Source organism: Phaseolus vulgaris, chromosome 5 (genome assembly GCF_051622355.1).
Source record: "Phaseolus vulgaris cultivar YP4 chromosome 5, ASM5162235v1, whole genome shotgun sequence".
Classification (NCBI taxonomy): domain Eukaryota; kingdom Viridiplantae; phylum Streptophyta; class Magnoliopsida; order Fabales; family Fabaceae; genus Phaseolus; species Phaseolus vulgaris.
Window position 1 is genome coordinate 21,674,620 of NC_143502.1, and position 7,518 is coordinate 21,682,137.

The 7,518-nt window shown below is 36.2% G+C and overlaps 1 pseudogene; it reads left to right on the forward strand.

The window, feature by feature from the left end:
• Positions 1–3,098: 3,098 nt before the first annotated feature.
• LOC150027527 (secreted RxLR effector protein 161 pseudogene) lies at positions 3,099–7,244 on the forward strand (annotated as a pseudogene).
• Positions 7,245–7,518: the final 274 nt, after the last annotated feature.

Here is a 7,518-nt window from a genome sequence, read left to right on the forward strand (position 1 = left end):
CTTTAACATGTCTAAACATACTTCCAATCTTAGTAAAAGTGATTTGAGCTCTAGTAAATCTTTTTTGAAACAAATGGCTAGAGACATTCAATCACTTACACTAAGACAATTACAACATGAGAATCAATTTATTGAAGAAAAGAAAGAAAGAGATTCTCATCCTTCAATTCTAGAGGAAGAGTTTAAAGTTGTTAGAGAAAAAGATGAATACATAAGAAAATTAAAAAAATCTCATACTTCTATTTCTAGATCAAGTGACTCTCATGCGAAGGGAGAAAGCCTTTGAATTAATTATTACTATCAACCTACACCTAGAAGAACTAGGGGAGAAAGCCAACCAATAGAAACTAGGGTTGACCTACTTTATTTTTATGGTAAGGAGAATGTTGAAGTATACCTAGATTGGCAATTGAAAATAGAGAAACTTTTTGCTTGCCAAAGAGTGAGTGAGGAAATGAAGCTTTCAATAAAATACAATGTATTGGTGGATTGCCCTAGGGAGAGAGACGTCTACACAAGGACCCTTCCATTACCCATTGGAATGACCTTAGGGGAGACTTGAGACACCGCCATCATACTACAATAGGGAGTTGATGACAAGCTCCAAAGACTCTAACAAAAGAATATGTGTGTAGAGGAGTATAGGCAAAAGATGGAGCTCTACATGATGAGAGCCTCTCTATTGGGGAGGAAGAAACCACCACCATTTCTAGGTTCCTTAGTGGACTCGGTCTTGAGATAAGAGACATAGTAGAACTCTTGCCCTATAGGGACTTGAATGACTTGATCCAAATTTGCATAAAAGTTGTGACAAATTTTGAGAAAAGGATCAAGTCGCAGGGAGAGTTCTTACTCTAGCTTGTATCCCAAGAAAGAGTATAAAAAAGAAAGGGAGGATAGTTTCTCTAAAGATATCCAAGATAGAAATTCACAAAAGCCTAGAAAGAGGAAGAGATGTGTCCACCCCACAAACCCGCACTAGAGATATACAATGCTTCAAATTGTTGGAGATGGATGAAGCTCATCTCTACCTTGCATTGGTGTGTTTGATGTAGTCTTTAGCTAGTTTGCTTTGAAGGTTGCAATTTGTCTTAGATGATTCTGTATTTTAGGCTTGTGTGTATTCAAGGTTGCCTTTTGCTACATGACCCATCCTAGATGCCAAATCAGGGTAGTAAGATCAAGCTCATGATGTGGTTAAATGGTTTTGGAAAAGCTTTTTAAAGTTGTCTTAAAAGGTTTGATTCAGTACAAAAATAAATCTGTTTTCTTGAGAAACAATAGGTTTATTTTTGCTCTGTTGAAAGGCTTTTCGAAATTCTGTTAGGGCACCAAAGGTAAAGCTCAGTCTGTTATTTCAGTTAAGTTGAGCTGGCAGTTTTGTTAACATTTAACCTGTTGTTTTTAGAATCAATCTGTTGTTTTTAAAACTGCTCTGAAACTGTTTTTTTAAAAGTGGTTAGAAACTGCTCTCTATAAAATAAAATGCCTTTCTCACATGAAGGGATGCTGAACAATCATAGTTTTGACAGAGATACAACATTTCGTGTGTGAAAAAGAGAATTGAAAAGGTTTTGCAAAGGTTTTTCAAAAGAGAAATACATGTGAGCTTGTTCTTGAAGAACCTTCTGCTGGATGAAGGTGTTAGTACTGTCTTGGAGCAAATAGAACAACTGGTTTATGTTCTTGCAACACAATTTCAGGTGTAATCTTTCCCTTATTCATTCTTGTAATAGGTATAAGTGTTAGTCACTCTTGATAGGGTTTCTTGGAGTGCAAGGTGTGCTGGAATAGTGTTTTTCAGCATTGTTTGTTGAAGTTCTTGAAGGGTTCAAGAACTGCTGTGTATGTTGTAATTGATTGTATCTGTTTTAGTGGATTCCACCTTGGAGTAAGGTGAACTGGACGTAGCTCTTGATGAGTGAACCAGTATAAAAACTCTCTTGTGTTTCTCTTCTCATCCCTGCACTTGTTTCTGGTTTTGCTTAATTCTGTCAAGAACAAAATCTGTTCATTTGAAATCAAATCTATTAATTCTGGGCTTAATAAAAAATTTTCTTCTTAATCTGGAAAAGTTCTCTAATCATAAACAAAGTTTTTGAATATAAGTTTGTAATTGAATTAAGAACCAATAGGTTTCTTCATAAAATTCATGTAAAAGATTCATTGTCTTTAAAGCTTTGGGTTGAATAAATTTGATTGTTCTTTTGGTATAGTGTGTGTTCTTCAAAACTGTTAAAAGTGAACCAATCTGATTTAGCTATCTTTCACTATCTGGTCTTAATCCCAATCTGGTGCAATTCTGTTTGTGTTAGACTGTTTTGAAGAATCAATCTGTTCATTCTAAAATCAATTTGTTCTTTTACCTCTGATATACTGAAAACAGTGTGTGTTTGCGAAAATTTTATATGTTCAATTCACCCCTCCCCTCTTGAACTTAGACATTAATAGACCCAACAATTGGTATCAAGAGCTAGGGCTTGTATTTTGCTCAAGTGTATGCATGATGTCTGAGTTTAAAATGTCTTTTGCTGAAGGTGCGTCTATTAATAGACCTCCTATGTTTGGTGGTGTTAACTATGCTTTCTGGAAAATTAGGATGAAAATTTTTATGGAGTCTATTGATATCGGTATTTGGGATGCAGTGGTTAGTGGACCTTTTATACCTATGCATGTTGTCAAAGAAGAAACTGTGAAGAAGTCTTGGTCTGAATGGAGTGAAACCGAAAGGAAGAAGGCTCAATATGACTCCTTAGCCAAGAACATCATCAACTCTGCACTGAATATGGATGAATTCTTTAGAGTGTCCCAATACAGCTCAGCTAAAGAGATGTGGGAAGTAGGTAACCCATGAGGGCACAGATGATGTGAAACGTTCGAGGAAGCATTCACTCATTCAAGAATATGAGTTGTTTAGGATGCAATCAGAAGAAAGCATTGCAGATGTGGAGAAACGGTTTACACATATTGTGAGTCATCTCACTGGTCTTGGTAAGGTCTTTGACAAGGAAGAGCTCAACATAAAGGTGCTGAAATGCCTTGATAGGAGCTGGCAGCCTAAGGTAACAACAATCTCTGAATCCAGAGATTTATCCAAGATGTCTACTGCAACAGTGGAGAAAAGAGCCAAAGGAATTGCCTTAAAGACTACCATGGAACATGATACAAGTGAGGAAGAGAAGAATTCTGAACATGATGAGACCTTGAGTCTGCTCACCAGAAAATTCAGCAAGTTTCTGAAAAGAAAGAACCGAGACAGAACTCAACAAAGAAAAAGGTATTCTAAATCCAATGACTCAAATTCTTCTAGTTATACTTGCTTTGGTTGTGGCAAACCAGGTCATATAAAGGTTGATTGCCCAAACAATCAAAACAAAGAAAAATCAGCAAGCAAGAAGAGTGAAAGAGGCAAAGGAAAGAGAGCTTATATCTCTTGGGAAGAGAATGATGTATCCTCAACAAGTGACTCTTCAACTGGAAGTGAAGAAGCAAATTTGTGCTTCATGGTGAATGATGAAGGATCAGCATCTGATTCAGTAAGTGACTATTCAACTGATTCTGAAAATTATGATCAGTTGTTAATTGCCTTTAAGGAAACACATGATGAAGCAAACAGATTAGCTGTCCTTTGCAACAAATTGAATAGAGTAAACATGGTACTTGAACCTAAGGTCAAAGCTCTTGAGGAAGAACTGCACAAAGCTAAAACTGAATTGGTTAGCCTTGAATTAACATGTTTGCATGCATCAACAAAAACCTGTGATAATTGTAAGAAGCTGGAAAAACAGATTGAATATTTGTTAAAAACACTCTCAAATTTCACCAAAGGAAGAAAAAATCTTGAAACTTTATTAGGTTCACAGAATGCTGTTTTTAATAAAAATGGTCTAGGATATAATCCTGGAATGAAAAGCAATGTGAAAAAGCTGTCCAGTTTTTTTGTTCCTTCCAAAACAGGTTTTTCTTCTTTTAGCAGTTCAAATACTATGCATACTGCATCTTGCTTTTACTGTATGAAAAATGGTCATATCTTTAGAACATGTAAAGCTAGAAGGTACCTTGTTCCCAAAGGATTAGCCAAATGGCTTCCTAAGGAAGGGTATTAATCATGCTGGACCCTAAACTAGAAAGGGGTACCATATGTGTTAAATCTGTTTTGTTTTGCAGAAAAACAGCAGGAAAAATCAGTGGTACTTGGATAGCGGGTGCTCAAAGCACATGACTGGTGATGTTACTCAATTCACAAATCTGAAACTTAAAGCTGAAGGACACGTCACATATGGAGATAATAATAGAGGAAGAATTCTTGGAAGAAGAGATGTTGGTCTGCAGAGTCAACCACAATTGAGAATGTCCTATACGTGGAGGGACTAAAGCATAGTCTCCTAAGCATTAGCCAACTGTGTGACAAGGGCTACAAGGTCAATTTTGAAACCAACACATGTACAATCTCAAATGAAATTTCTGGTAAGGTGTTTTTCACAGGAAAAAGGGTAAACAACATCTATCTCTTAAATATTATGAATAGTTGTTCTGAAAATGAGTGTTTGTTGTCTAAAAGTGATGAGTCCTGGCTGTGGCATAAGAGGCTAGCTCATATCCACACAAATCATTTGAATAAGCTGAAGTCTAAGGAACTTGTTTCTGGTTTACCAAACATAAAATTTCAAAATAACAGATTGTGTGATGCTTATGTAAAGGGAAAACAAATAAGAACCTCATTTAAATCTAAAGATGTGGTTTCTACGAATAAAGCTTTGGATGTTTTACATGTGGACTTGTTTGGACCATCTAGGACTGCTAGCTTAGCTGGAAATTACTACGCTTTGGTGATTGTTGATGACTTCTCAATATATACATGGACTCTGTTTCTTGCTTCTAAAAATGATGCATATAAGGCCTTTAAGAAACTAGCTCAGGTTCTGCATAATGAAAATGAAAATAGAATAAAACAGATTCGTAGTGATCATGGGGGAGAGTTTCAAAATGCAAAATTTGATAGGTATTGTGAAAAACATGGGATCACACATAGCTATTCTGCTCCTAGGACACCCCAACAAAATGGTGTAGTTGAAAGGAAGAGTAGGTCATTAGAGGAGTTAGCTAGGACCATGTTAAATGAATCTGGTTTACCTAAATATTTTTGGGCTGATGTAGTATACACTGCTTCTTATGTGCTTAACAAAACCTTGATTAGACCAATTCTTAAGAAAACTCCCTATGAATTGTATAAAGGTAGGAAGCCTAGCATTAGTCATCTTAGGGTTTTTGGCTGCAAATGCTTTGTTCTAAATAATGGTAAGGACAATCTGAGGATATTTGATCCTAAATCAGATGAAGGAATACATATTGGTTATGCTATAAATGGACATGCTTATAGAGTTTATAATAAAAGATTGCTTGCAGTAGAAGAATCTATACATGTTGTATTTGATGAAACAGATTGTACTGTGCTTAAACCTGTTCTGGATGAACTTGGTGTGGATGATTTAAGAACCATTTTACAAAAGTGTAAATCTAGTGAGCTTGATGCAACTAATCCAAATACTGTCAAAGAATCTACTGTGAATGCAGGACTACCTAAAGAATGGAAGACTCCAAGGGATCTCACACTTGACAATGTAATTGGTAAAATTGAGGAAGGAGTCTCAACAAGGAATTCACTTAATAATTTCTGCAGAACAGTGGCCTTTGTTTCACAGATTGAGCCTAAAAGTCTGGAAGAAGCACTACAAGACAACAATTGGATAACAACAATGCAGGAAGAACTGAACCAGTTTGAATACAATGAAGTGTGGACTTTGGTTCCAAGAAGACATGAGATGAATATCATAGGAACTAAGTGGGTGTACATGAACAAGATGAATGAACATGGGGCTATCACTAGAAATAAAGCAAGGCTGGTTGCTAAAGGCTATAACCAAGAAGAAGGAATAGATTTTGGTGAAACCTATGCACCAGTAGCACGTCTTGAAGCTGTCAGATTACTCCTAGCATTTTCCAGCATACAAGGTTTCAAGCTGTTTCAAATGGATGTCAAGAGTGCATTCTTAAATGGTTACATTAATGAAGAGGTGTTTGTATCTCAGCCTCCAGGGTTCGAAGATCATAAAAATCCAGAGCATGTGTACATGCTCAAAAAGGCTTTATATGGATTGAAGCAGACACCTAGGCAATGGTATGAGAGGCTAAGTGAGTTTTTGCTCTCTCAAGGATATAACCGTGGCAATTATGATAAAAATTTGTTCATAAAGAAGAAAAGAGAAGACATTATACTTGTGCAAGTCTGTGTGGATGATATTATCTTTGGATCCACAAATGAAGAGATGTGTGAAGACTTTGTGAAAACAATGAAGAGTGAGTTTGAGATGTCAATGTTAGGGGAAATGAATTTCTTCCTTGGACTACAAGTGAAACAACTCAAGGATGGAATTTTCATAAGTCAATAAAAGTACTGCAAGGAGCTGCTTAAGAGGTTTAATATGGATCAATGCAAAGCAATCAACACTCCTATTTCAACAAGCTGCCAGTTGGAACAAGATTGTGCAGGAAAATCTGTGGATCAATCTAAGTACAGGGGTTTAATCGGTTCTTTATTATACTTAACTGCTAGCAGGCCTGACATTATGTTTGATGTGTGCTTATGTGCTAGATATCAATCTGATCCAAAGGAATCACACTACAATGCAGCAAAGAGAATTCTGAAATACTTGCAAGGGTCTAAGAATGTTGGATTATGGTATCCTAACAATGTATCTTTGAACTTAACTGGTTTCTCAGATTCTGACTTTGCAGGTTGCAAGGTAGATAGGCAAAGCACAAGTGGGACTTGTCACATGCTTGGATCAAGTCTAATCTCTTGGCATTGCAAGAAACAGGCTTGTGTTGCTCTCTCTACAACAGAGGCAGAATACATAGTTGCTGGAAGTTGTTGTGCTCAAACCTTATGGCTAAGGCAGCAGCTAAGTGACTTTGGGATTCTATTAAACAAGATACCTATAAATTGTGATAACACTAGTGCTATAAATCTGTCTAAGAATCCTGTCATGCATTCAAGAACTAAACATATTGAAATTAGACATCACTTTCTAAGAGAACATATTGCTAATGGAACTTGTGATATCAAATTCATTGGCACTGAATTTCAATTGGCTAATCTTTTTACTAAACCTCTTGCTAAAGATAGGTTTTATTTTCTTCTAAATGAATTGGGTATCATTAGCTTAAATTGTCCTCTGCAGTAAAAATTTCAATCTGTTATTTTATATTTTAACGTGTTCTCTCTCTGTTTCAGAATTACGGTTGTGACTAGGAAAGAGAAATATTTACTTTTCTCTCTCTCCCTGATCTTTGACTGCTTTTACGGTTTTTAACAGCAGGTCTATGACAGCCATATGTGGATATTCTAACTGATTGGGTATCTTGTAGGTGCAACAGATTTGATTTGCTAAACAGAAATCTGGTTCCAATATATACTTGCGTCAATCAACACCTGCACCTACTGTAGAAGATCTGATT